Source organism: Panthera uncia, chromosome E3 (genome assembly GCF_023721935.1).
Source record: "Panthera uncia isolate 11264 chromosome E3, Puncia_PCG_1.0, whole genome shotgun sequence".
Taxonomy (NCBI): Eukaryota; Metazoa; Chordata; class Mammalia; order Carnivora; family Felidae; genus Panthera; species Panthera uncia.
In genome coordinates, this window is record NC_064815.1 from 31,904,033 (window position 1) to 31,931,938 (window position 27,906).

Consider the following 27,906-nt stretch of genomic DNA (forward strand, 5'->3'; position numbering starts at 1 on the left):
ACGTGGAGGGAAGGGCAAAAATCACCCACACTGGCCCCGTTTGCTTTTGCCTAGCTCAACCCCTCGGGAATGACATCTGGGGACAAATAAGGTTTTCAGGTGGACCTGGAATCAGACCTAGTCCGCTCCTGTAATCGCACGGTGGCTAGTTCTTTTGGTAACGACGTGTCTTTCCTGAGAGGTCAGGTGCACGCTGACTTTCTTCCCAGGCTTGCCGCCCCTTTACTGTTCTTTTTTTTTTTCTGCTGTTCTCATGGACTTCTTTCGCTCGTTCTCGGAACCCGTGTCCCCCTCTTAGATCGCCTTTTCATGTTGTGGTACATTCTCGGGTAATTTTTTTTTTTTTTTTCTCCCTGAGAAGTGCTTGGGAAGTAAATTTCCAAAATCCCTGCATGTCTAAGAACGTGTTTATTTTGTTCTCACACTTGATTGATTATTTGGTTGAATACAGAACTCCACGTTTAGAGTAAATCTCCCAGAGAACGCTGGAGCATTACTTCATTATCTCTTTGCTGGAAGGATAATCCAGTGCTGCTGATGAGAAGCCAGAGTGCCACCTGATCCTTGGCCTTGGCTTGCATTCTGTCTCTCTTTTTAGAAGATTGTAGAAGCTTCTCATCACCCACCTTTTTTTTCTTCTCTGCTATTTCACGAGGATGTAGCAAGGTCCAGAACTTTATTCATTCTCCGTGGGGGTTCTCAGCGGGCCCTCTCACTGGGGACAGCTGTCACTCCTCAGCTCTGACAAGTATTACTGTCACCGTTTCGTGACTCGCTTCCTCCATAGTCTCTCTCCCTGCCTCAGTGCTTCTCAAGTGGCTGTTGGCCTCTTCGGAGTCGATCCCGTAACATCTCAACTTGTAGCTCTCACTTTTCGTTTCTGTGTGGGTTTTATTTTGTTTATTTGTCAGCCTAGGAGACCTCCCCGATGGACATCTCCCGGTCCCTCTATTGTGTTGTACATACTAACTTCTTGTGTTTTAGCAACTGTGATTCATATTTCCATAAACTGTCCCTCTGTTCAGGCGGCCTGTTTTGTTGCAATCTGTTCTTATTTTGCAGGTGTGATTTCTGCTGGAATTTCTCTTGGGATACTCATTACAGGGTGTTTTGTTTGTTTGTTTTGTTTGTTTTTCAGGTAGAGGGTTGGAGAATGTTTTCTACTATAGATAGTTCAGGAGGCACCGCTTTATGGGGCCAGGTTGGGGGACATCTGTCTCACTGCTGTATGTCACATGAAGAGGGGTCTCCTTGCCACGGTCCCCACTTGAGAGCCCTTGCTCAGAGCAGAAATATTAGAAATATTTCTTTGGCCTTAAATTTTTAAATTTTCGAGTAGCAACATCAAAAAACCGATGAGATTCATTTTAATAGTATATTTTATTTAACTGAACATATTGAGAATACTGTTATTTCAACATGCAATCATTATCAAAATTATGAATGAGGTATTTTTGTATTCTTTCTAAAAAATGTTTATTTTTGAAAGAGAGAGAGAGAGCACGTGCACATGAGCAGGAGAGGGGCAGAGACAGAGGGAGAGAGAGAATCCCAAGCAGGCTCCACACGTTCACCGCGGAGCCTGACGCAGGGCTCAATCTCAGGAACTGTGAGATCATGACATGAGCCGAAATCAAGAGTCAGATGCCTAACCGACTGAGTCACCCAGGTGCCCCTTATAAGTCTTCAAAGTCTGGTGTGTCTTTTACACTTTTAGCGCCTGAATTCAGACACTACATTTTCCTTGAAAATACTTGACCTCTATGTAGATTTTGTAAAGTTCACAGTTGAAAAAGGAGATTAATATGCTCAAATTGCATATTAACGTAACACAGTTTAATAGTTTTCCAGTAGCAGATTCAAGAATCGGTTTTTAGATTTTAATTAAAGTTAACGAAAGTCTCGTGGAATTTTAAATTCCACTTCTCATCCACACCAGCCACACGTCAAGCACTCAGTAGCCAAGTGTGACTAGTGGCTGCCATCTTGGACCACACGGTTCTGTATCTTCATAGGGGTTTGGGTTCCACGGTGTATACATTTCTCAAAACTTATTTTGTGATGCAGTTAAAATCCATAAATTTTACCTGAAACCGCCTCCTGTTGATGATATGCACGTATGTAAATTTTACCCAAAAAACACCTCTAGTTAATGATACGCATGAGGAAGTATTTACAGGTGAAGTATGCTGATGTTTTCAACTTACTTTGCAACGCATAATAAGAAACAAGGATTGGGGCGCCTGGGTGGCTCAGTCGGTTAAGCATCCGACTTCGGCTCAGGTCATGATCTCGCGGTTCGTGAGTTCGAGCCCCGTGTCGGGCTCTGTGCCAACAGCTCAGAGCCTGGAGCCTGCTTCGGATTCTGTGTCTGTTTCTCTCTCTGCCCCTTCCCCACTCATACTCTGTCTCTCTCACAAAAATAAACAAACATTAAAAAATAAATAAGGATTGATTTCTACACAGGTACATGAAAATCAAATACAGCAGAATGTTCATTTTAGAGTCAGGTGGGTGGGATATATGGGTGTTCACCATATAATTTTTCTAACTTTTCTGAATGCTTAAAAACTCTATTAAGGTGTTGGGGAGAAAAAGAGACAGGTCTTCACCGACCTATACCTGCATGTAATCCACTGCTAAATCTCAGAAACACAGCGTTGACTGAAAGAAGCCAGCCCCACAAGAGAATCTACGTAAGGCTCCATTTGCACAAAGTTTTTGGACGTTATAGGCACAACTGACCTCTGCTGTTCGAGGTCAGAATGTGGTGATCTGTGGTGGGGAGGGTGCCTCAAAGGGGGCATAACTGGGAGTTCCGGGGTACAGATGGAGTTCTCTTTCTGATTACATGTGTGGGTCACACGGGTGTGTGTTTGCTTTGTGACAACTCACCCCAGCTTCTTGCAGAACTTTGCGCTTGGAAGGATGACAACTGCATAATGGGTTTTGTCGTTTCAAGGCGTGCGTACCCTTCACACGCGGCACGGGGGAAACCAGACTTCTCTAAGGCCACACTGCCTGATTTCAAGGTTTCCCGGAGTGTGCCAGGGAGATCGCTGCTCCCAGGCGAGTCTTCGGGGAACAAGGACTCGGAGGCACTGGGCCTCGGTGCCGTTTCTCTGGGGAACTTTCCGTGCACATGTGGATTGCGTTCTTGAGCCTGATCCGCAGAAAGGAAACCCTGTTCCTTGGCCCCTGGCACATGTGCACCACCAACACTACGCCCCTCAAGACTGCCGAGACTTCAGACCCCCCTGTGCTCCTGCCATGATTTACTTCTCTCTCGCTTAGTGGCTTAACGAACCAAATGCCTCTCCCTTTGGTGGCTCGAGGAACCCTTCTCCGAGAACTTAAAACATGAGACAGGAGGGCACGTTCTTCAGCTATCACAGGGGGAATCAAAGGAGGGGCAGAGGGAGAGAAGAGTGGTAAACTGAGGCAGAACAGGAGGGGTGTTGGTGGGGGGCAGGGCAAACAGTGGCAAATCAAGGAGACTAAGCCCCAGTATTCTCAGAATGCCTCCAGCGCACCCAGGTTTTTAGCTGGTGATTCAGGACTGTCCTGCCCACTCGGTGCTCCGTGCTGGTTGTGAAAGAGCAAGGCCTACAGGGGCCTTTGGCGGGGAGATTACTAGAATTACAGAAACGTCGACCTCCAGAAATTACAGTTTCTCTTACGAGGGTCGTGGAGCAGAACTTTGAGAGCACAAGTGGGGGTGGGTGTGCCGGGCCCAGGACAGCTGGGGCTGGGGAGAGGGCACAGGCGGGTCTGTCACCACAAAGTGCCTGGGAGGGGAGCCAGAGGCCCTTGGAGGAGAGATGACCGCCAGGCAAGCCCAAAGAAGTTTCCAGAACAGAGGCTGAGGGCAGGGAGAAGCCTGGAAGGACCCAAGGACTCAGGATTCCTTGTTTCCCTCTCCTTTGTGGGAAAAGCCTCCCGCCAAACCGCAAGGAGAGGTCTGGAAGTTCTTAAAAACGTGACAAGTTGCTTCTGAGGGGCGGCTGCTTAAGCCCTCCACCCAGGGCGGGAGGAGGGGGCGTCCCGCCCAAGGCGACAACCGTGCCTCGCAGCCTCCCAGGGCTGGGGCGGTGGACTGGGGGTGCAGCCGGCGCTGGGGCTCCCCCACCCTGGAGGGGGGCCCTCAGCCTCCCCTCCCCTCCCCGCCCGAGGACCCAAGCCCCGCCCTGCCCCCTCTTCCTTATCTCTTTCTAACCTTTTGCATTTTTTAGTCTCATTTCCTGTCGGGTTTTGCATTTCCCTCCCCCTGCCAGCCTATGACACACTTTCTCTCCTTTTTTCTTTCTTTCACCTCCTCTGGCCTCTGGACTCAGGCCTGGGCGGCACACAGCCCCCTCCCGGCCCTGCAACCCCTGGGCGGGCGGTGCCCCTCGGACGGGACGGCCGGGCAGGGCCCGGGCCCAGGGGGAAGCCGGCGGCCTGCGCGGAGGAGGCGGCCGGCGCGGCTGGCAGAGCATGAGCCCCCCAGGTAGGCACTGGCGGACGCGGGGGTGGGGGGCGCAGTGTGGGGATGCCGCCGTGGGGGGGGGGGCACCGTTGGGGGGGGAGGGGTGCGTCTGGAGGAGAGCACATGCGGGGGTGGGGACAGCGTGGGGTAGGGGGACGATGACGCAGCGGGGCCGCGGGGGTAAGTTGGGGGGGCGCAGTCATTGAGGGGGGTGCGGCCGGGGGAGAGCACATGCGGGGTGGGAGCGACGTGAGGGGTCTGGACTCACCCGTCCTCACCCTCCTGGCCCCTGGGAGCTGGTCCCGCATCCCTCTCTCCCCCTCCCCTCTTTCTCCACCTCACTCTCCCTGCCCCCCTTCCTGCCCCCCCCTTCCCATCCAAGCCTGATTTCTTCCACTTTCTGCCTCCCTGTGTCCCCTCCGTGCCTCTCTGGGACAGTCTGTCTCCCTCCGGTGTCTCTGCCTGACAGGGCCCCCATGCCCCTGTGGCGCTGGCCTGGCAGGGCGCCCCTGGGTGCACCTGCCCCACACAGAGGAAGAGAACCTTTTCTAACACCTGAAAGGACAGGAAGTTTCCAGACCACAGCGAAGCCTGACTCAGAGGCTCCCGAGAAGGTGGGGCCCCAGGCGGCGGAGGGGAGGGACAGCCTCTCCCACGGGGAGTCTACGGAGGGGGGCAGGAGGGGCCCCCGGCTCCCCGCACGGCCAGGAGGAGGTCCCAGTGACTTCGGGGCGCAGTCCCCCTGCCCCGGGGCGCGGACCACCCCCACAGGGTTAGGCTGGAAGCCCCCACCCCCACCCCAAGCTCTGCTGAGCCCTGGGGCACAGTGGGGTGGGCCCCAGCGAGACCCTAAGGCTGTAGGAGCCTCAGACCCCCTGCCTGAGCTCCGGTTTGTGACCTTGTGAGCTTCCGGGCACCAGCTCAGGAGAGTGTCAGCACAGGGCCCTTTCTTAATCCTGGTCTTGGACCAAACTGACCTCTGTGCCCGGACTGCCCTCAAAGCCCTTGATTTGTAGTTCAAAAAATTTCTCTTGACATTTACAACTTCTCTTGAAGGTATAAGGTCCTCAACCTTCCAGAAAGGGAAAGACCCGTCGGTCTGTCGCTTGACAATTATTGAGTACCTACTCCGTGCGTCCTGTGCCCTGGAGATCCTGGGGGCTGTGCATTAATGCGGGGGCTAGAATTGAAGCTAAAATTCTCCGCCTCTGTCCTTCCCCTGAATGTCCACCTCTTTCCACCCCCGAGGAAGCTGTAAAACATGATGCTTCTGCCCAGGGTCAGAGGGGATCTGAGGCCACAGGGAGCCTGGCCCTCAGCCTGGCCCATACTCCACCTGAAGGGTTTGGACGTGTGTGGTTTTATTCGCACCAGTATCAAAACGGAAGGCGGGTAGCCCCACCAGTCCACGCGGTCTGGAGTCAGCGCACGAATGATCCTTTATGCGATGTTTTTCTTAATCGTGGTAAAACACACGTAGCATAGAATGTACCTTCGCCACCTGTCAGGTCCGCAGTTCGCTGGTATTAAGGACATTCACGCTGCCGTGCACCCACGTCCGGACCTTCTTCATCGTCCCAGTCTGAGACTCTGTCCCCACTAAACACGAACCACTGCCCCACCCCCGCCCATTCCTGGCACCCACCCCGCTCTCTGTGTCTGTGGGTCTGACTCCTGCAGGGACATCATACAAGGGGAGTCACAGTGTTTGTCTTTTCATGACTGGCTTCTTGCAACGAGCATCGTGTCCTCAAGGCTCATCCGTGTTGTAGCGCGTGTCTGAATTTCCTTCCTTTTTAAGGCTGAGTAGTAGTCCACTGTGTGGATGGACCCGGTTTTGTTTATCCACTCGTGTATGTGATCTTCTAAAATGACTCGTGAACCTTATAGTTCTTCAAAGGACGACTTGAATCAGCCTGTGGGCATTGTCTAGGTGGCGCTGCCCTGGGCACTGTGGGGGACCCACGGAAGGGACAGGACACCCAGATGTCCTTGCCCTAAGTAGTTTGTGCTGTGCCGTCTGGGTACATCGTGGCCAGAGTATACTGAGACTCCGAGATGTTACAGAATTGCGGGTGTGTGGCCGTGGGAGGCGAGGCTGGGACCTGGTGGCTCTCAGAGGCTGCGGGGATCGGTGGAAGGTTCCGGGCTGAGACGGTGCGGGCAGGGCACCGTCCCGGCCCCTTCCTCACTTTCCGTCGTAGTGTTTCTACGCCTTCGCGAGAGTGGGCTGGCTTCCCAGGACGGAAGGGCCGTGTGTCTGGGTAGATGGGGGGTGGGGGCCGGTGGACAGTGAAGGCAGCTGCTCTCTGCCCGTCGTGCGAGGAAGGCCACACTGGAAGGAGGATCCGCGGAGCTCCGCGAGGCAGTCTCAAGGCCGCCTTCCGCTGGGTCTTGCCTTGGCTCCGCGCTCAGCCTCAGAGCCAGTGCTCCCTGGTGACGGGCACCGGGGTCACAACTCCCCCGTGGGCCGGGAGCCCCAGACACCCAGCGTGACGCGAGCGCGGCCTGCTGGCCTTTTGGCACCACCTGATCCGTGACAATTTTCAGAAGGTCCGATCAAGGCACGAAGGCAGTCGGAGGTCTGTGTTCCACCTGTCGGGTCCGAGGCCGACCGGGCCGGTGGGAGGGCGCATCCTGCCGTGTGCCCAGACGCGCCTGCTCCTCTGCGCTCAGCCTGTGACCTTGGACAGCCTGTCACCGCAGCTCTGTGAGAGCCGTTTCTCCTCCGTGAGATCCGGACGTCGATGCTGATGATTTTCAGGATTGTCGGTTACACCAAGCACAAAATGGAGAACACAAAATGCGACAGATGACAACCTTTGCTGGCATTCCTGGCATCGGGGGAGGTGAGGTGGCACGTTGAGGTCCAGGCTGGGGGCTGGAACCCCGGCTTTCCCACACAGCCCGGCTGCGTGGGCCCCGTCACCCGGTTTCCTTCCCCGCAAACCCCACCTTCCTGGCGGTTGTGTGGATGGTGCCGCGTTACCTGATCGGCCGAGAAAATATTCAAATTGATTTAAATACAGGATCAGAAAGAAAAGGGAAAGACAACTTTTGAGGAAGCCGCTTAGAAACGCTTGTCTTCTAAGGACAGTTGAAGGCGGCCGATTCCCAGATGCCAGCCCCGAGCGGGGCCACGCTGCGCGGGAGAAACACGCCCCTGCATGGTCCCCCGACCTGTCTGTGAGCCCCTCCTGTGCTGCGGGTCAGCGGTTCTAATGGGCTGACTGTTTGGGCCGTGCTCTGTTCAGGGCTCTGAGATGATGATGGCCCCTGTCACGTTTGTGTTAGGGTGTCCAGTGCCCATGGGTAACGGGATTGCCGAGGGGCTTACTGTTCCCGCCTCCCCGGGCTTGCGCCCTCCCTTCCTGCGCCAGCCCTGTGGTCAAGCTCGCTCAGGCATGTCCGTCAAAGCCCCCCACGCAGCTCGGGGCGGGGGGATCATTCCTCGGTGGGTGACTCTCCTTGCTAGTGGCTGAGCCGGAGGGAGTGGCGTGCAAACTCCATACCCCGAAGGAGGGCTCCCTCCTGCCCGTGGGGTTTCTGTTTCTAGGGTGTAACTTCCCACCTGTCCCGCTCCCACTCAGGAATGGGCAGGCCTCAGACACACGTGTGGCCATGACAAGGCACCCCCCCCCGCCCCCCGCTCTGTCCCACGTAGACCCTGCTTTTCTACAGTCACTGCCACCCCCTGGGGCTGGCACCGTCCATGAGGAGGCAGCATCCTTTAGTGGCAGGATGTGTGGTCTCGGAGCCAGGCAGACAGGGTGTCATCCATGCTGGCTCTCCAGCACGCTGACTGTGTGACCTCATGGAAGTCATCACCTCTCTGAGCCTCAACTGCACGTGTGTAAAATGGGTATAAACACCGCCCCCCCCCCCCGGGGCGCCTGGGGGGCTCAGTCGGTTAAGCGTCTGACTTCGGCTCAGGTCACGATCTCATGGTTCCCGTCGGGCTCTGTGCTGACAGCTCAGAGCCTGGAGCCTGCTTTGGACTCTGTGTCTCCCTTTCTCTCCGCTCCTCCTCTGCTCACGCTCTGTCTCTCTCTCTCTCTCTCTCTCTCTCTCTCTCTTTCTCTCTCAAAAATATATAAACATTAAAAAAAAAATACCACCCCTACTTTAACGTAGACCAAAATGTTTCCAAAGGAAGTAATCTGACAGCTTCTGCTTTTAAAGCCCTGCTTCTGACTTGGTTATTTGTGAGGGGGGTGGGGGCAGGAGGCAGAACAGAAGTGAGGAGTTAAATACGAAGCAATATATAGGCACAGAGCTATCTCCTAATTTACAAAAAAATCAATGAGAGGCAGGAATCGGCAAGCTTTTTCTGTAAAGGTCCAGACAGTAAATATTTTAGGCTTTTCGAGCCAGACGGTCGCTGTGGAGACCACTCGGCTCTGTTCTTTGCAGTGTGAAAGCAGGTGTCCCCACAGGTGAGTGTGGCCAGAGTGGGCCCGTGGTGCAAAATGGGCAGCGCGGGCTTGGCCCTTGACCATCATTTGCCAACCCCGGAATTGGGGACCTTGACCCGAGAGGAAAATTCTTGAAGACACGAGCAAACGGAATATGAACACAGCCGGCCCCGGGCCTCATCTCTAATGAAACGTGTGCAAAATAACACAGTAACGCAGCAGGGGCACCCCAGTTTCTACCGATTGCACTGGCCAAGATCAAAAGGTTGAGGGGCAGCAGACGCTCATGCACGGTGGCTTTGACGATATTTACCAGCAGATGAAGCGAATAAAGCCTCCGGTCTAGGAATCCCACTTCTAAGAAGTTATCTCACAGATGGACTTTTTCTGCACACCAATATTCATCGAAGCATTGCTTACCCAAGAAAAAGTTTGAGGCCTCACAAATGCACCCCAAGAGTGAGGTCCATCCATACGGTGGCATTCTGTGAGGCCATTAATTGGACCAGGGGGATCTCTAGCAGACATCTGGGAAGTTTCTAGAAAAAAAAAAAACAAAAAACAAAACCTAGCACACATAAGAAGGTCTCTCTGGTAGGGACCTAGGCGGGAGAGGTATGCATTTCATATTTTGTATTTTGCATCCCTCTCTTTTGGTTTTGTGGAGTTGTTTTGTTTTTACCAAGAGCACGTGCTATCTTTACGATCAAGAAAACAACACTGAAGAGTAAGGTGACACAGAGTGTCCAGGGCCGTCCCCAGCCCGTGCTTTGGGCCCCATCCTGGTTTCTCTTGGTCCCAACCTCCTGCCTCTCGCCCCGCCTTCCGCTTTCAGCTGTGTCCCAGTAAGAGAAATCACGGGGTGTCACTTCCCAAATCCCAAGTGCACAGCTCATGAGTTTTTCCATCTGCCCTTGTAGCCAAGCACCCACACAGACACGGGGTCCTGTCCAGGGCCCCCCAGGGCAGGGGGGCAGGGGGGCAGGGACGCAGGCCCCTTCCCTGTCGCCAACCCCCCCACCCGCTTTGCCTGTCCCTGAACGTCACGTAATGGAATCACGCGGCAAGTGTGACCCAGCTGAGACCCGACCGTCAGCATCGTGGACCTTCGTCTCCCGCTCGCTGCCGAGTCGGGTGGCCCTGCGTGGACATCCGTGATTTCTCGAGCCGCTGGTCCCACCGCTGGTACACATCTGTGTATTTGCGCTCCGGGGCTGTTATGATAAAGCTGCTGTGAACACTTTTGTGGAAGTCTTGGTGGTGATGACCCATTTTATTTTATTTTTTTTAATCCAAAGGTGAACAGAAGCCCCGTGCCAGCATCGCTGAGCTTTCGTAAATCGTTATTTCAGGGGATGAATGTCGGAACGAAGTGAAACTGTGTCTTACTAACATTAGTGCGTCCTTCCTTGTCTGAGTGAGGATTATGTGATTCATTGAAGTTTCCTAAGAAAAATGGCCTTTATTTAAAATAAATAAATAAAAGGGATTTGAGTGTCGTTAGCGCAGCAGGAAACGCTCGGTTGAATAGTAATGACACCTCACACTTCTGTCCCAGGCTCCGGTCTCCAATTCTCAGATGCTTTTCCAAACTTGTTCCCGACTTGTTAACGTCCATCGCGCCTGGGGTGCCGTGGCCTGTGGTCATCCTTGTTCGCAAAGAGGTGTGCAGAGATCCCCTTTCCTGGGGACGTTCCGGGGTGGGGGGCGTTCTCTGTCTCTGCAAGTCCTGTCTCCCCCGGCCCTTAGGGGAGATTCTGGTTGCATTCGGGGACGTTTCAGGTGTCAGAAGAAAGTGGCCTAGGAAGGAAAGGGCGCTTTTCTCTCTAAATGTCCAAGTTCGGGAGACCGCCCGCCTAGGGCAGAGCACAGGACCGTTCACATGGAGCGGACCAGTCTCCTGTCCCCTTAACGTTGTCGTTGTACACGGTTTTTACCTAGTGCTGTGTCTTTCTTAACTAATTAAAACTTCTGTTTTGGTTTTAATTTATTTTTATTTTAGAGAGAGAGCACACAAGTGGGGAGCAGGGGCAGAGAGGGAGACACAGAATCGGAAGCAGGCTCCAGGCTCCAGGCTCCGGGCTGTTGGCACAGAGCCTGACACGGGGCTCAAACTCATGACCTGTGAGATTGTGACTTGAGCCAAAGTCGCATGCTTAACCGACTGAGCCCCCCAGGTGCCCCTAGATGGCCGCCTTCTTGTTGTGACCTGGCATGGCCTTTCCCTCCATGTGCATTTGACCCTGTCTCTCTCTGTGTCCAGTTTCCTCCACTTACGAGGACACGGGTCATATTGGATGAGGGTCCCGCCCCTAACAGTTTCATTTGAACTTAACCACCTCTTTAAAGGCTTGATCAGTAACTACAAGTACTGGGGTTAGGGCTCCAATGTATGAATTTAGGGGGACGCAATTCAGCTCATCGCCTTCAGAGCAGGTCTCTTTGAAAACGTTGTCTACACTGTCCCCAGCTCCTCCCTTGCGCTGTGTCTGGGACCCGCTTCAGCCAGGCTTTGGGCCCCAGCACTCTATTTAAATAGTTCTTTTTTTTTTTTTTTTTTATGTTTATTTTTGAGAGAGACAGAACATGAGCAGGGGAGGGGCAGAGAGTGAGGGAGACACAGAGTCCAAATTAGGCTCCAGGCTCCGAGCTGTCAGCACAGAGCCCGACTCGGGGCTCAGACTCATGGACTGTGAGAGCACGACCTGAGCTGAAGTCAGACGCCCAACCGGTTGAGCCACCCAGACACCACTATTTAAACGGCTCTTATCAGGGTGCCTGGGTGGCTCAGTTGGTTGAGTGTCCAACTTCGGCTCAGGTCATGATCTCCCAGTCCGTGAGTTCGAGCCCCGCGTCGGGCTCTGTGCCGACAGCTCGGAGCCTGGAGCTGCTTCGGATTCTGTGTCTCCCTCTCTCTCTGCCCCTCCCCCATGCATGCTCTGTCTTTCTCTGTCTCAAAAATAAATAAACATTAAAAAAAATTTTTTTTAATTAAATAAATGGCTCTTATCAAGGTCACCTGGGGCCCCAAGCGGCTAAGTCCAGGGGTCCGTTCTTAGTCCTTCCAGGATCTGACCTGGCCGCACATGACAGTCCACCCCTCCTCACAACACGGGTTGGTTTGCTCTCTTGGTTTTTGTCCTTCCTCACTGACCACTTCTTCTGATATATCTTTTCTGATTCCTCTGTAACCTCCCATGGTGCCCGGGGCCTCTTCTTCCGGTGCTTTCCTTCCCAGGGGGGTCTCATCCAGCCTCATGGCTTCCTTCCGAAGCGCTCTCCGGCTCACGGCTGCCAAGTAGAGACTCGCTCAGACCCCCTTCTGGACTCTAGACGCTGACAGCCAAAGAGTCTCGACTTGTCTCCCTGGGCCTGGAGTAGGTCCAGAATCAAACTTCTGGTTTCCCCGACCCTGCCGGGTGCGGAGGCTTCAACACCCCTGAGAGGCCTGGCTTTCCCTCTTAGAAACAGGAGTGTGTCCACCTGCCCAGTGCAGAAATCCCAGCTGCGCCAGCGAGGTCATGGAGAACGCCATTCCGGTGCCTTGTTGGTTCGTCTTTTGGTGGGGACTTGCTCTCCCGGCGGGTGGGGCATCGTGTGGTGTGCTGGAGACACCGCGGGCCTCAGAAGGAGGCGACTTGGGGCCTGGGCCACGAACCCACTGGGCAGTCTTGGCCAAGTGCCTTCTCCCCTGTGGGCTCATTGTCCTCCTGCGTGAAGCAGTTAATCAGACGGGCCTTGGGCCGGCGCGTGGGTTCCATCTGGAGGGCCGGTTGGTGCCAGGCCGCTCGTCATGGCTTGCGTAAGAAGGACGGAGCTCTGCGATCGACTGCCCATGTCTGCTGCGGGCGTAAAACTGAAATTGAAGTCTGGGTGCCCCCGGTGAGTCATCTGTGCCCTTGTGTGTCATGACCAGGAACCGTCGGAGCCTTAAAGCTCCTGATTGCTCGGTGACCTTGAGCAAACCACTTCACGGCCCCAAGGTTTTGTTTCTTCATGAGCAAGATGGAGATAAATAATCCCTCCTCCCTACCGCACGGACTTGCGCTGAGCGGATAGCGGGTGAAAAATCGCTTTGAAAACAGCACAACGTTACATGGACGTGAGCTTTTATTGTCGCTAATTGACCTCTCTCGCCCTGCATCCGTGTTGACCGGGCCTTCCTCCTGGCCGTCTCATCGGGCCAGGCTCTCGTTGCGCCCCCGCTCTGGCAGGACAGCGCCGGCCGGGTTCCCCTCGTGACGATGAAGAAGGGGGTGGCCATGAGATGTTGGGTGTGGGGCGTGATCTTCTGTGTCGATCTGCAAACCCCCGGGCAGGCTGCTTCCTCCGGGGCCTTGCGGGCGCTCGGGCGTGCGCCTCTTGCGCTGGTCCCCGGCCGCTTGGTGATGCCTCGGCACAACAGGTGTGGAACAGAAACCTCCCCGGAGCAGACTTTTGTTTCCCTCCGGTGTTCATGTTTATCGCTCAGATCTCTGGGCTTCGTTCTCCAGTTGGGCGGGTTGGGAGTGGCTGGTCTCGCTCCCGGGCGTGGCTGTGGTGAATTTCTGGAGTGGGCACTGGCCTGCGGGTTGTGGGGACCCAGTGGAAAGACCCGGATCTGTCTCTTTTGTCACCTGATGAAAACACCCTTGTCCCCAAACCTACATGTCTCTCTTCTTTCACCTTGAACGTTGTTAATGCCCTGTGTTTTCTGCAAAAATCCCAGAGTCCCTGTTTGCAGCCTCCTGGATGCATTACCTTCTCCCTCCGACCCAGGGGACCCATCTGTTCTTATATTATTTGGTTTAAGTGAAGCTTTGGGGCATTTCTTCTTGCCAGTGGTATGTTCTGAGTCAGATTCATTGGCCAGGCTGCTATTTATTAGTGGGTGTGTTTTATTGTAATGCGATTCATTTCCTTCTGGCTTCATTCTCCGGCCTTTGTCATGAACAATGTTTGGTGTGGTGTGAAATGAGGAGCATTGAAAACTTTTCTAAGACATAAAGGGTCTTTTTTTTTTTTTTTTTTTTTTTTTTTTGGTTAGTGGCAGAAAAATAAAGGACTTGTGTTTCATGTAGGCTTGGAAACAGTGAATCAGATTTTTGTTTTGTCAAAAACCTGAAAATCTCGGGCAGGACTTGAAAGTCTCTGGACAGAGGCGAGCGCCGCGTTTAGGGGTTTGGGGTGATGCCCCTTCCCGATGCGCCGGTCTGCAGGTGGGGGGGTGGCTACCCACGGAGACCGATTTGAGAGAGGCCAGAAGGATTGCCTGAGTCAGACCGCTGCCGGGGCAGAGCGGGTGCCCACACTTCCTCCCTTGCCTTTCCTGTTCCAAGGGACATTTTCGTGATTCAACACCTGGTTGTTATTCACAGAAGAAACTGGGTAGTGAGTGTCAGCTCCACAACCCCCCCTCCCACCCCGCCAACAGCGACCTTGGACGAGTCGCTGAATGTGTCTGCACCTCCCCTCATCTGTAAAATGGGGACAACGGCGTCCTTCCGACAGGAAATCAGATGAGATGCCGTCTAGGGAGCACCCAGCACCCGCAGCAAGCAGGTCGCTCTGGGAGACGCACAGTAAGGGACAAGTCCCGCTCATGAGGCAGGCGGGCGCTGCTTATTGGCAGGGGGACCTAGAGCAGGGTCAGGGGAATCCTTGCCAGATCTCAAATTTAGTGACAACAGTTTATGCCTTTGCCCGATGCCCGTGTGTCAAGCCCCATCACCCACCTGTTCACTCCTCACCTGTGCCCAGTGGGCCCCATCCACGAGCACCCTGCTAGGTGCTGGGGACAAAAGGATGAAACATCCGGAGTCCCGGCCCCCGCGAGCAGGTAGTGTGGTGAGGAGATGGACATGTGCACACGCAGTGAAGACAGAGCCCCTGGGTCTGGCTGAGGGAGTCGGGAAGGCTTCCCGGAGCCGCCTGAACGACTCTGGCAGGATAACATTGCCGGCACAGAGGTGGGGAGGGCCTTCTAAGCAGGGAACCAGCCTACGCAAAGCCACGGAGGTGCGGTTAGTGGCAGGTCACACAAAAAGACGGGGGGGGCGTCGGGGCAGAGGGAGGAGAGGCCGCCAAGAGCCCTGGGTAAGGTGCCGAGGAGGCGGAGGCCGTCCTGTGGGTGAGGGCCGGCTGCTGGGGTCTTCTGAGCGGGAGCTGCGAGCTAGGGTGCCGGTGGGGTCTGAAAGGTCACGAGTGGCAGCGAGGAGACCCGATGGGAGACTCGAGGCAAGAGGCAGGGCCCCCCTCAAATGGGACACAGGCCGGGATTGGTTTTGTTATTTCAAATAAGCGTCACACTCAGGTATTGACTGACAGTCATACAGGAGATGTGTCCAGACCCCGAATGCACAGCACCGGGAGGTTAGACAAAGTACACACGTCCCCGTCACCAGCACCCAGATCAGGAAGCAAAACAGGACTGGTGAAAAAATAATAGCGTAATTAATAATAATAAGGGGCACCTGGGTGGCTCAGTCGGTCAAGCGTCCGACTTCAGCTCAGGTCATGAGCTCGAGATGCGTGAGTTTGAGCCCCACGTCGGGCTCTGTGCTGGCAGCTCGGAGCCTGGAGCCTGCTTCGGGTTCTGTGTCTCCCTCTGTCTCCGCCCCTCCCCTACCCATACTCTGTGTCTCTTTGTCTCTCAATAATAAATACACGTTAAAAAAAATTAAAAAAACAAATAATGATAATGACTTTCAGTATAATAACAAGTTTTAGTATAGGCATGTCCCGAATACTTGCGTGAACGTCGAGGTACTGAAACAATATTGGTTGTCGATCCGAGTGCTGTGTGTCCTGTCTGGCCACCCGAGCTGTGTCCGCGGTTTGCCCGGAGCGACACCTGTTTGCCCGTAGCAGTCCGTTTTATGAACATTGCACGTTTTATCTGTATTATCAGTGACGGCTCTTTTGGGTTGTTTCCAGCTTTGTGCCATCGTAATAAGGCTGCTGGGACCGTCCTTAACGCCTCTCTTTTGGAGATACTTGCCTCTCTTTGGAGACACTCAAGAGTGGATCTGCTGAATCAGAGTCTGCCAGCGGTCAGCTCTAGGAGATCATTCTCCAAGACCGTTGCTCCAGACCACACCCCCGTCAGTGACAGATGTGAGCCCCACCTGCCCCACATCTTGGCCTACATGTGCTGTCTTCTGTCTTTTTGTTTTAGCCACTCGCGTGGCCGCATGGCCAAAACAAAAAATTTTGTGGCTTTTAATTTGCATTTCACTTATGACTAATTAAGTTGAGTACCTTTTTTGTGTGCTCATTGGCCATTTTGGATATTGTCCTTGGTGCCTCGTCAAGTGTTTGGCCTGTCATTCTAGTAGGTTGTCAGTTTCTTATTGAATTGTAATTGTTCTTTATATATGATAGGTAGGAGTCCTTTGTCAAATATATGTATGACTGATACCTTTCTTCAGTTTATGGCTTGCTTTTTCAAAACCTTCTTGGTAGAGTCTGCTGATGAGTAGGAGTTTTTAATTTTAACATAGTCAAATCATGTGGTCTGTAACCATACTTCTTACGGTTAATCATTTTTTTTTAAATGTTTTATTTATTTTTGACAGAGAGAGAGAGAGAGACAGCATAAGTGGGGAAGGGGCAGAGAGAGAGGGAGACAGAATCCAAAGCAGGCTCCAGGCTCTGAGCTGTCAGCACAGAGCCCGACGCGGGGCTCGAACTCACAGACCGCGAGATCATGACCCGAGCCGAAGTCGGATGCTTAACCGACTGAGCCACCCAGGCGCCCCGGGTGAATCATTTTTTGAACTCTATTCCAGAAAGATTTGTCTACCCCAAGATTTACGTTTTCTTCTAAAAAGCTTTATTGTTCCATCTTTCACATTTCAATCTACAAAGCCCTCTAGAATGAATTTTTTTAGTTTCTTTATTTTCTTTTTGGTTAAGGTTTATTTACGTATTTCGAGGAGGGGGAGGGGCAGAGAGAGTCAGAGAGAGAATCCCAAGCAGGCTCCACGCTAATAGCACGTGGCTTGAACTCAGAAACCGTGAGACTATCACCTGGGCCGGACTCAAGAGTCGGACACTCGACCGCCTGAGCCACCCAGGCACCCCTGAATTTTTTCCTTTAAAATAAACCGTATTGAAGGATACTCGAGATACGATGCAATGCACCCATTTTCACTGCACAATCCACTGTGTTTTCACAGAGGTGGATCCCTGTGTCATCACAACCCTAATGGAGATAGAGAACGTTTCCATGACCCTTCAAGTTGCCCCACGTTCCCCTTGCTACTCAGGATGTGGTCCCTGGGCCTGTAGCCTCAGCCTCACCGGGAAGCTGGTTAGAAATGCAGACTCTCAGGCCCTGCCCCAGACCTGCTGAATTAGAATCTGCAGTGTAACAATATTCAAAAGTACTTTATATGCACATTAAAGGTTTAGAGGCAATTTGAGTTCCTTTGGAGAAAGGTGACAAGCCAAAAATGTTGTTTCTATTGTTATAAATAGCATAGCCTGAAGCAAGGCAGAGGATATGATAGATTATCCAGTTTGGAGGGAAAATGAAAGCGAGGACTAAGTTGGGAAGAAATGTCGAAGTCATTACAGGAGCACCCTCTGGTCCCCGGACCAAAAACGTATCCTCCTGGGGTCCTGGCCCCACCGATGCCGGGACAGGGCTCACCGAGGGGGATGAGATTTGCCACAGGGGAGGCTCCTGGGGCACCTGCCTCCTGGTCTGCCCTGGACCCGAGTGGAGAAAACCATCCAAGGACCAAGCTCAGAAGGGACTTAATTTTGGGGTGGTTACTGTCACCTTTTTTACTTTAATTTTTATCTTTATCTAAGAAATATATACATCGGTTCCAATGTCAAACATTTCATCGTGGCTTGTCATAAAAACCGTGGCCCCTAGCCCCCACCCTCCCCACTCCTTTGACATTTTAATCACTCAGTCTTCCCCGGGGCCCTGTTTCCTGATGAGTAACCGTTCCCTCTCCTGCTGGGCTGGGAAGGGAGCCCTTTCCACATGTTCAGCGGTTCCTCCTGGTTTTAGCCCTGCCCTGCTGTCCACCTTCTGCTGTATGAGGTGCGTCTCTTCTCTGGGCTCTTTTTGATGGCTCTTCGACCATTAGGCACTGGGTTTCAGCTTTCTCCGAGTCTCTAAACATTCTTTAATTATAAATTTAATTTCTTCTAAAAATTCAAGCAAATTGTATACATACACATATGCTGAAGAATACTAACGTATCATATGATAAGGAATATTAACAAAAATACTTTACATTTCAGCATATGGACGCTGTTTTTGTGAATGGTGTGAAATCCCTTTAAACTTCCTGCCATGGGCGGGTCTTTTCCCCCTGGGATCTGCAGCACTGCCAGGAGTTTCTCAGGAATCGAGTGGCCTCCTCCCCTGGCTCTGCGTCTGCACTCACTGTCCTTACATCTATCCGCTTCAGCCCAAAAATACCAGGCTGTCCTCTTTCTCCCTTCGTTTTTTGCCTTCTTGGGTTCTCATTGGCCATTTCCTGATTCCATTTCATCTCCTGGCTTAGCCTACAAATTATACTTCTTTTTGAAAGAGTTTAGAAAATGCATTTAAAAAAATTTTTTAATGTTTGTTTATATTAGGGGGGGGCAGGGGAGGGGCAGAGGGAGAGGGAGACACAGGATCGGAAGCAGCTCCAGGCTCCGAGCCGTCCGCACAGAGCCCGACGTGGGGCTCAAACCCACGAACCATGAGATCGTGACCTGAGCCGAAGTCGAAAGCTTACCGAAGTCGGCCCCTACCGAGCCGCCCAGGCGCCCCTGTCCTCTTGATTCTTGCGGAGACCTTCCGTGTCTCGGCAGTCCTTCCTCAGCAGTGTTGTCGGGCTTCTCCAGTGGAACCATCCACATATTAGCCATAGTTGTTTGACGTTCCCCGTCTGACAGGTCCAGTGTCCGTGTCGTCTCTGAGTCTGGCTCTGATCTCTGCTTTGCCACTTCAAAATCCTTTTCTTCTTGCCTTTTGACGTTCCTTGTACTTCCCTGTGGGGAGGCATACGTACGGCGTTGGGTAATAGGAACCGAGGTAAAGAGGCCTTTGGGCAAGGATGTGTCTTAGTATGGCCAGGACTGGTGTCTGTGTGACGTCTGTTGCAGCTGTAGGTACTAGAAGCTTCCAGTGCCTTGAGCACCGTATCCCTGTTTTGTCTCCCTTCTGGCCTTGGAGCACACCTTTGTGTGCCTTCCTAAAGAGAGAGAGTTTTTACAGCCCTTGTAGCTGTAATCCACACTCGTGCTTGGGCCTGCTGGTGTGGTGGAGGGGAGTGTTCTAGAATCTATGGTGAAGTGTCAGTCTTTTAGTGGGCAGGCGTCTCGGTGCTGGGACACTCACAAGTGATTCTTCCGCGATACCGAGTCCTCCCTATCCCCGGCTCCTTCCTCCAGCTGCAGTGTCTCAGTCTGTTTCCTTGGCACCTTACCCTGTGACGATGGTTACGAAGAAGACCCTGGGCCTGTTTCAAGGCAGTTCTTGTCATCTCCATTGCGTTTCTGGGATCCTCCCTTTGAGAACCCTCCCTTTGTGGGGTTCCTGGTGGAAAAGGCCAAAGGGCTGTGGTGTCCCCCTAACACCGTGGTCCCCCTGGTTTTTTATTCTTACTGGTACACACTCGGCCTCCAGCAGTCTGCCACAATTGCAGGTTATGGCTCCGGTGGTTTCTTTTTCCTCTTAAGTAGATCTCAGGTGCGGCCTCCTGCTGGATGTCCCTCTCTGTCTCACATCCTTAAGGTGGCCATCTGTCCTGGGACCTCAGTTCTAGAAGTAGTTTCGTAGTTCTTGTGTCTCGTAGTTCTCAAGGAAATTGTTGATGTTCCATTTGTCCAGCTTTCTCTTACAAGAACGGGAGTGACACGTCCCTAGTTCTCCACGAGTTAGAGCTGAAACCACAGGTCAATACTCGGCTGCCTTCGGTAGTGTAGCGTATTAGTCAGGGAAGTCCGTACTGCATAACAAGTAGACCCCTCAACACCAGTGTCCTAGAGGACAGAAAGTGCGTACTTTTTCTCACGTGAAGTCCAGGGTGGGCTTTCAGGTCAGCAGGGCAGCTGCCCTACATGCTGTTCAGGGACGCAGGCTCTTTGCACCGTACCCTGGGGCCACGGTGTGGTTTTTCACCCAGTCAGCAGAAGGAGAGGGGCAGAAAAGTGCATGCATTGGAGGTTTATTTTGTGCCTGCCCTGGAAACAAGCGCATTGCCTTTGTTCACAATTGAAAAGAACACAGTCACATGACCACGCCTAACTTTAAAGGAAGCCAGGAAATGTACTCAAGTTATGCACCCCCTCCTCCCCCCCAAAAAAGAGAATGAAATTCCAGGAACAGCTACCTATCTTTATCGCTTATTGCTTTACCTTATTTTATTTTATTTTATTTTATTGATTTGATTTGATTTATTTGATTTATTTTATTATTTCATTTTAAATAATAAAATAAATTATTTTATTTTATTTTATTTTATTTTATTTTATTTTATTTTATTCTATTCTATTCTATTTTATTTTATTTGAGAGAGAGCGCAAGAACAGGGGAGAGGGGCAAAAGAGGAGAGACAGAATCTTAAGCAGGCTCCACACTCAGCACAGAACGAGACACGGGGCTCGGTCCCACGACCCCAGGATCATGACCTAAGCCGAAATCAAGAGTCGGACGCTCAACCAACTGAGCCAGCCCGGCACTCCCATGACATTAGATCTTAATGCCTGGTAGGACCAAGCCGTTTGACCTCATTCTTTATCACGTGGGTCTTGATTCTTTTCGGCCCTTTGCTTCACCTTATGTACTTGAGATTCAGCTCCTATATATTCTGTAAAACACCCTGTTGGGATTTCAGTTGTAGCAAATCTGTAGGTCAATTTGGGGGGAACCGGCCTCTTTCTGATATTGAGTGTTTCCGTCTATGAATTTGGTTTATCTTTCCATTTCTTTAGGTCTTCTATAATGTCTTTCAATAAACTTTGAAAATCTTCTCTACAAAGGTTTTGCTTTAGTTTTTAAGTATCTTTGGCTTTTTGCTGCTATTATAAACAGTGTCTTTTAAAACCCAGCATTTGTGTTTTTACTAGTGTAGAGAAATGCAGGCTTTTTAATGTATTCAGCCTTGGATTCATAACTGTACTGAACTCTTTTTAAGTTCTGGTAATTAGTCTCTGGGTTTTTTTTGTTTTGTTTTTTCTGTGTAGATAATAATACCATTTGTGAGTGATAGTGTTTGTTTTCCTTCTGTTTTCATTGCTTAGATATTTTCTTTTTTTCCTTTTTTCATTCATTCATTCATTCATTCACTCATTTATTTATTTTCCCACACTGGCTAGACTCTAACAAAGCACTGATGAGTAGTGGTAATAGTGAGCATCTATGTTTTGGCTTCAATCTTGAAGGAAAAGCTTTCAAATTTTCACTTTTTTTTTTTTCAGAGAGAAAATTTATTTGAGAGAGAGAGCGCACAAGCAGGGGAAGGGCAGAAAGAGAGGGGGAGACACAGAATCCGAAGCAGGCTCAAGGCTTTGAGCTGTCAGCACAGAGCCCGGCATGGGGCTTGAACTCATGAACCATGAGATCATGACCTGAGCCAAAGTCGGACACTTAACAGACTGAGCCACCCAGGTGCCCCCAAAGTTTCACTTTTAATTATTATGTTGGCTGGAGGATTTTTGTGGATATGTTTAATTAGTTTAAGAGGATCTATTTCCTTTCGGTTCCTAGTTTGCAAATATATTTTATCATGAGTGTGCATCAGATTTTATCAAGTGCTGTTTTTACAGTCACTGAAGTATATACAACTCTCTGCCTTACTCTTTTTTTTTTTTTTAAGTGTATTTATTTTGAGAGAAAGAGAGTGAGCAGGGGAGGGGCAGAGAGAGACGGAGAGAGAGAAAAGCAGGCTGGACACTATCAGTGTGGAGCCTTGTGCGGGGCTTGAACTCATGAACCTGAACTGAATCGTGACTTGAACTGAAACCAAGAGTCGTACGCTTAACTCACTGAGCCACCCAGGCGCCCCTCTTTGCCTTATTCTTAATTAATCAAATCCCATTGTACTATTTTCTAAACTTCAACCAACTTTGTATTTCTAGGATAAAGCCAACGTGGTCATGGTTTTATTTATTGTAGCTAGATTTTTCCTAGTTGGAGAATCTTTTTATTTATTTATTTTTAATGTTTATTCTTTTTTTTTTAATTTTTTTTTTTTAACATTTATTTATTTTGGGGACAGAGAGAGACAGAGCATGAACGGGGGAGGGGCAGAGAGAGAGGGAGACACAGAATCCAAAGCAGGCTCCGGGCTCCGAGCCATCAGCACAGAGCCTGACCCGGGGCTTGAACCCACGAACTGCGAGATCATGACCTGAGCTGAAGTTGGATGCTCAACTGACTGAGCCACCCAGGTGCCTCCTAGTTGGAGAATCTTTCTGAGTTAAAACACTCATTTTGTGCTTTCTCTCTTCCCCAATTTTTAATATATCATATATATATATATATATATATATATATTTTTTTTTTTTTTTTTTCCCCTTCAGGATTGAGATATTTGTTGTGTTTCCCTCCCAATTCTATTCCTCACCCACTGGCTTCTGGTTCACGAGTTATATATTCCATTTTTCATTCATTTAATGGATACTGTAGACATTTTAACATTCATATTTAATAAACTATAAGTTAATTAATATCTTTGCCTCCCTCCCCCTGCACAATACAAGGACTTTTTCATTTATTTCCAAATACTGAATTTGCCAACTGTTTCATGCACGGCTGTCAGGTATTTTAATTCTCTTATTTTAAAACCCACAAAATAGACATTATTAGTTTTGTTGCCGTTTTCTTTGGTCATTATTCCTCTTTACATCTAGACTTAGTATTTTTCTTCCTTCCAGAAATATATCCTTTATAAGTTCCTGTAATTGGGTTCTTTTGGCGATGAATTCCCTATTTTTGTCTGAAAATGCCTTGATTTTGCTGCTGTTCTGAGATAAAATTGCGCAGAGCGTATGGTTCCGAGCTGCCAATGCGTTCTTTCAGCACACTGAATGGATCGTGTCCTGCCTGCAGCTTCTCTTGTCCACATCTTTCTCATCCCCGAGTAACCGTTGTTCCTTGGAAGGTAGTCTTTTCCCCCCTTGCTTCTTTCATAGGCTCTTTGCTTTCTATTTACGATGTTCGTTCCGCAGCCACACTGCAAATACGCGGGTGTGGATGGAGGCTTTCGTTCTCTGTCCTGGGATTCGTCGTACAGCCTGCATCTGAGGGAGTCACCTTTCATCAGTTGTGGAAAACGCTCGACGGTGCCTGCCCCGAGTCCTGTCTCCCCGCCTGGACATCCCAACACATGTGGCACCGTCTGTAATGTCCCTCCACATGTCTGAACCTTCCCAGTGGTTCCTGTCTTTTTTGCCTTGCAATATCACCTTCTTGGTGAATTCTGCATGTCTGTTTTTCAGCTGACTGATCATCACCTCTGGTGTATCTGTTCTGTTCACCATCCTTTGAGGGCTTTAAAAAACCGAAGTATAAGGATGTTTTCTTTTTTTTTTTTTTTTTTTAATTTATTGAGAGAGAGAGCGTGTGCACGTGCCCGTGCACGCATGGGAAGAGCAGAGAGAGAGGGAGAGAGAAAATCCCAAGCGGGCTTTGCACTGTCAGCACAGAGCCCGACACGGGGCTCCATCCCATGAACCACGAGATCCTGACCTGAGCCGAAATCAAGAGTCGGACGCTTAACCAGCTGAGCCACCCAGGCGCCCCAAGGATGCTTTCAAACACAGACAAAAGTAGAGATTCAGATCATGAACGCTTTCCGCCGTCCGAGTTCATCGGTATCTGCCCGTGGCCCCCTTTGTTACAGCCGCGCGTCCTCTCCCCTCGCCCGCGTGTGGCCGAGCGCGGCCCAGACTCCACACCATTTCACCTGGAGCCGTGGGGTTCCACGGAGTTGTTAACGTCATTCATGATCGTTCGGTTCTTTCAGACATCTGCCTGGTTGAGTTGTTGTTTCCCTTTTATATCTTGGTTACTTAAACGTATTAAACATGTGGTTCTTTAAGCATATTGGAGATGAGACATCTGTATTGTGCTTTGTTCAGATTCTAACATCTGGATTCCTTGCGGATCTGTCTCTCCAGTTATTGTTCTGCTGTTGGTGACGGGGCTGTGTTGTGTTTCTTTGTTGTTATTCTTTAATTTTTTTAAGTTGATTGATTTGAGAGAGAGAGAGAACAAGCAGGGGAGGGGCAGAGAGAGAGGGAGAGAGAGAGAATCCCAAGCAGGTTCCATGTGGTCAGTGCACAGAGTCTGATGTGGGGCTCAAACCCCCAAACCGTGAGATCCTGACCTGAGCCAGGATCAAGTGTCAGAGGCTTAACCAACTGAGCCACCCGGGCACCCCTGTTTTATTATGTTTTTAAATTGTGAGCTGTTGTTCTCTGTTTTGGTTTCTTTGGGATTCTCTCCTCTCTCTCTCCCTCCCTCCCTCTCTCTCTCTCTCTGTCTGCAAACAAATAAATAAGCTTTAAAAAAAAATCCTCAAGCTGCATGAAACGGGGGCTACAGATACCCAGCAAGGACGGTCCCCTCCTCCACAGAGGCTAAGACAGGTGAATTGCCTTGCTGTCTCCATCGGGTTTTTTGTTTTGTTTTTTTTAAATCCATCTCATCTCCGGGAATCCAGCCCTTCAGGGGTCCCGGGCTATAGGTGAGAGGCTGCGGTCTGACTCTCCACGGCAACCAGGCCCCGGGTTGGCTCCCTGCCTTCTCTAGGCTCCCACTCTGGTTTTGCTTTCGGCCCCTGTGGACTTGCCTTAGTGTGCTGCTGTGTCACTTACTGACTTTAATAAGTGTCTTATTAATGTTTATTTATTTTTGAGCCACAGACAGAGTGTGAGCAGGGGAGGGGCAGAGAGAGAGGGGGAGACACAGAATCCGAAACAGACTCCAGGCTCCGAGCTGTCAGCACAGAGCCCGACGTGGGGCTCGAACCCATGAACTGCGAGATCATGACCTGAGCCGAAGTCGGACGCTCAACCGACCGAGCCACCCAGGCGCCCCTTTAATAGATGTTTTAAAGGACTTTTTCTGGCATTTCAGATCTGTTATGGGGGAAGTATCTTAGACTGTGTATGTAGTCTTCCCAGAAATGGCGTTGTCTGCTTTCCACCTTCTAAAATTTTGGTGATATGTCTCACCTGCCCTGGTCCTTTCCATTCTCTGTGTCCCCACAAACACACACACACGTGTGCGTGCGTTCCGTTCCTTTTCTGTCCAATCGGTGCCGCTCCAGGAGGGAACGGAGAGAAATGTGTAGGCATTTAAACTGCAAATCCGACTTGGGGCATTTTAAGTAATCTTTCTCTTTCTCTGTGCTGACAGCTTCTCTCCTGGTGCCTTTTTCTCTTGCTTCTCTAAGTTCGGTCCTGAGACCAGCAGCACCGTCATCCCTTGGGCTCTTGTTAGAAATTCAGGCTCCCAGGCCCCACCCCAGACCCTCCGGGCTGTTGCAACACCGGCCCCTGCTGACTGCGACACACCACAGACCTCGAGGCACCGGGACGACCCGCTCGGTACATCGTGGGGCTCCACACGGGCCCCTTCTCCTGGCCCTGGTTCCTTTCTCATCCCGGCTCCCTCTTCCTTCTCCACTGGGGTCCCTGTTCAAGCCGGGAGCTCTGGTACAGCAGTTCTCAAACCTGCACATTAGAAGCGACTTCCGAAAGCCACGCTTCCTGGGCCACACCACAGCTAATTACATCCTTGTTTGGGGCAGGGCCCGGGGCATCGTGTTCCAGAAGCTCCCAGGGTGAGCGATATGTATCCGGGAGACGCAAAGATAGTAAGAAACAGCCACGGCCCTGGGAAGTTCCCAGCCCGGAGTGGAGAAAACATCCTGAAGAATCGGAAACAGCCCCAGGGGCAGAGGTGGATTCCTGGGCATTTAACGTAAATTGCGTGCCCGACTGCTGCCACAGCAGCAGCTGGGTGGCCCCGGCCGCACACGGGTGACGCAGGCCTCAGCGGCCTGACGCTCCACACCGTTCTCTCTGCGTCTTTCGTTCTGCTTTTTCACGGAGCCGTGCCCAGCGCATCCTCAGGTCAGTCGGCGGAGGATGGGCCCTCTAAGAGTGGGTTCCTCCGGGAGCCGCTGTCCCGTCCGCCAGCTGGACGAGGCGCCTCCACGCGCCGAGCTGTCGCGGGTTGGACTTAACGGTGCCGGGTGGTGGTTGGAGGTTCCCGCACGGGCCCCGAGGTGAGCCGCTGCCCGATCCCGCTGTCTGCGGTAGCAGCTTCTCGCACACTTAATGACCTCCCTGGACGGGCTCTGGGATCAGAGGCTGGACGCGCTGCCAGCCAGGCGAGGACGGGGTCGGCTTCGGAGCCTCTCCCGTGCTGAAGGCCCCTCCGGGGTGTTACGTACGGGCTGAATTACGCTCCCCCACCAAAACTCGTGCGTTGAAATCCTCATCGGCGGGACCTTGGGATGGACTGCGTTTGGAGACGGGCCTTGAAAGATGTAATTAAGGTCAAATGAGGTCGGTAGGGTGGGCCCTAATCCAGTCTGGCTGGTGTCCTTAAAAGAAGAGATCAGGGGCGCCCGGGGGGTTCAGTCGGCTAAGCTTCTGACTTCGCCTCAGGTCATGATCTAATGGCTTGTGAGTTTGAGCCCCCCCGTCAGGCTCTGTGCTGACAGATTCTTTCTCTCCCTCTCTCTCTGCCCCCCACTCCCTGCTTGTGCACACACACATGCGCTCTCTCTCTCTCAAAAATAAATACTAAAACAATTTTTTTAACGTTTATTTATTTTTGAGACAGAGAGAGACAGAGCATGAACAGGGGAGGGGCAGAGAGAGGGAGACACAGAATCGGAAGCAGGCTCCAGGCTCTGAGCCATCAGCCCAGAGCCCGATGCGGGGCTCCAACTCATGGACCACGAGATCGTGACCTGAGCCGAAGTCGGACGCCCAACCGACTGAGCCACCCAGGCGCCCCAAAACAATTTTTAATAAAATTTAAAAAAAGATCAGGACACAGACACGCACAGAGGGAGGATCCCATGAAGACACAGGGAGAAGACAGTCGTCTGCACACCAAGGAGCTGACCCCACCGACCCCTTGATCTTGGACTTTGAGCCCCAGGACTGAGAGAAGATAAACTTCTGCTTCCTAGGCCGCCTGGTCTGCGGGACTTGGTCACCGCCGCCCTAAGGGACGGACACAGGGGTCCTGCTGACGTCCCTGTCATCTGTCGTGACCCCCTGCCCCCACATCTGCGGGAGCCCCAGGCAGGGACCCAGACGCTCCCCTCTGGGCGCCAGAAGCCATGGTGCAGTGAATACCGCGGCTGCCGGGCTCAGGACGTGTTTCTAACGCGGGTGCAGCCCGTGGGGCCCCAGGGCGGAGGGGGGAGTGCACCGCAGACTGGTTTGGCTTTGAGCCCTCAGCAGGCACCCCCAGGGTCATTCCCTGCTACCGCAGAGCACCTTGGCGGACCCCTGCTGAGCTCATTTTCTTGAATCAGCCTTTCTGACCCGAGGTGGGGTGGGGGGGTGTGCTTCTGAGAGTTCATTTTAAAGTCAGAGGAGGCTCGTTTCCCGGGTTGATTGGGTGCTAAATCTAGCTCCGTACCTTCCCCGCCTGGCACATCTCTTTTGTGGTCGTCGGAAGCAGACGAATGAGAGCTCTCGGGGTCCCGACCCCTCGAGAAGGACCGCATCACCAGGCCCCCCGCCCTCCGGCCCGTCTCCGCCTTTCACCGCAGACTCCCATCATCTGCTCGGAGGCCGAGGGGCACGGGTGACAGGGACCGCGTCCCGGACCACAGCTCCACCTCCCCCGACCCGAGCTAGTTTTGCAGACAGAGGCCCGGCCTGCCCTCCCGGCCCCCCCCCCCCCACTGCCTGCCTGGCCTCCCCTCTGCCCGGGCAGACCACCCACCCCGCAGTCTCACTCAGGCCCCGGGAAGAGCCCGCTTCCCTCCCCGCCACTGCCTCCCTCCTCTGAATCGCCATGGCGTGTTGTGATTAAAAACGAAAACGTGG

The 27,906-nt window shown here is 51.9% G+C and overlaps 1 protein-coding gene across 1 annotated transcript in view; it reads left to right on the plus strand.

Annotated features, from left to right (window-relative positions):
* The first annotated feature begins 4,267 nt into the window (after positions 1 to 4,267).
* The window catches only part of CARD11 (caspase recruitment domain family member 11), a 115,736-nt gene continuing 92,097 nt past the window's right edge, over positions 4,268 to 27,906 (plus strand). The window contains 1 exon segment of the mRNA XM_049639339.1: positions 4,268 to 4,489. The gene's annotated coding sequence lies outside the window, so the exon portion shown is untranslated.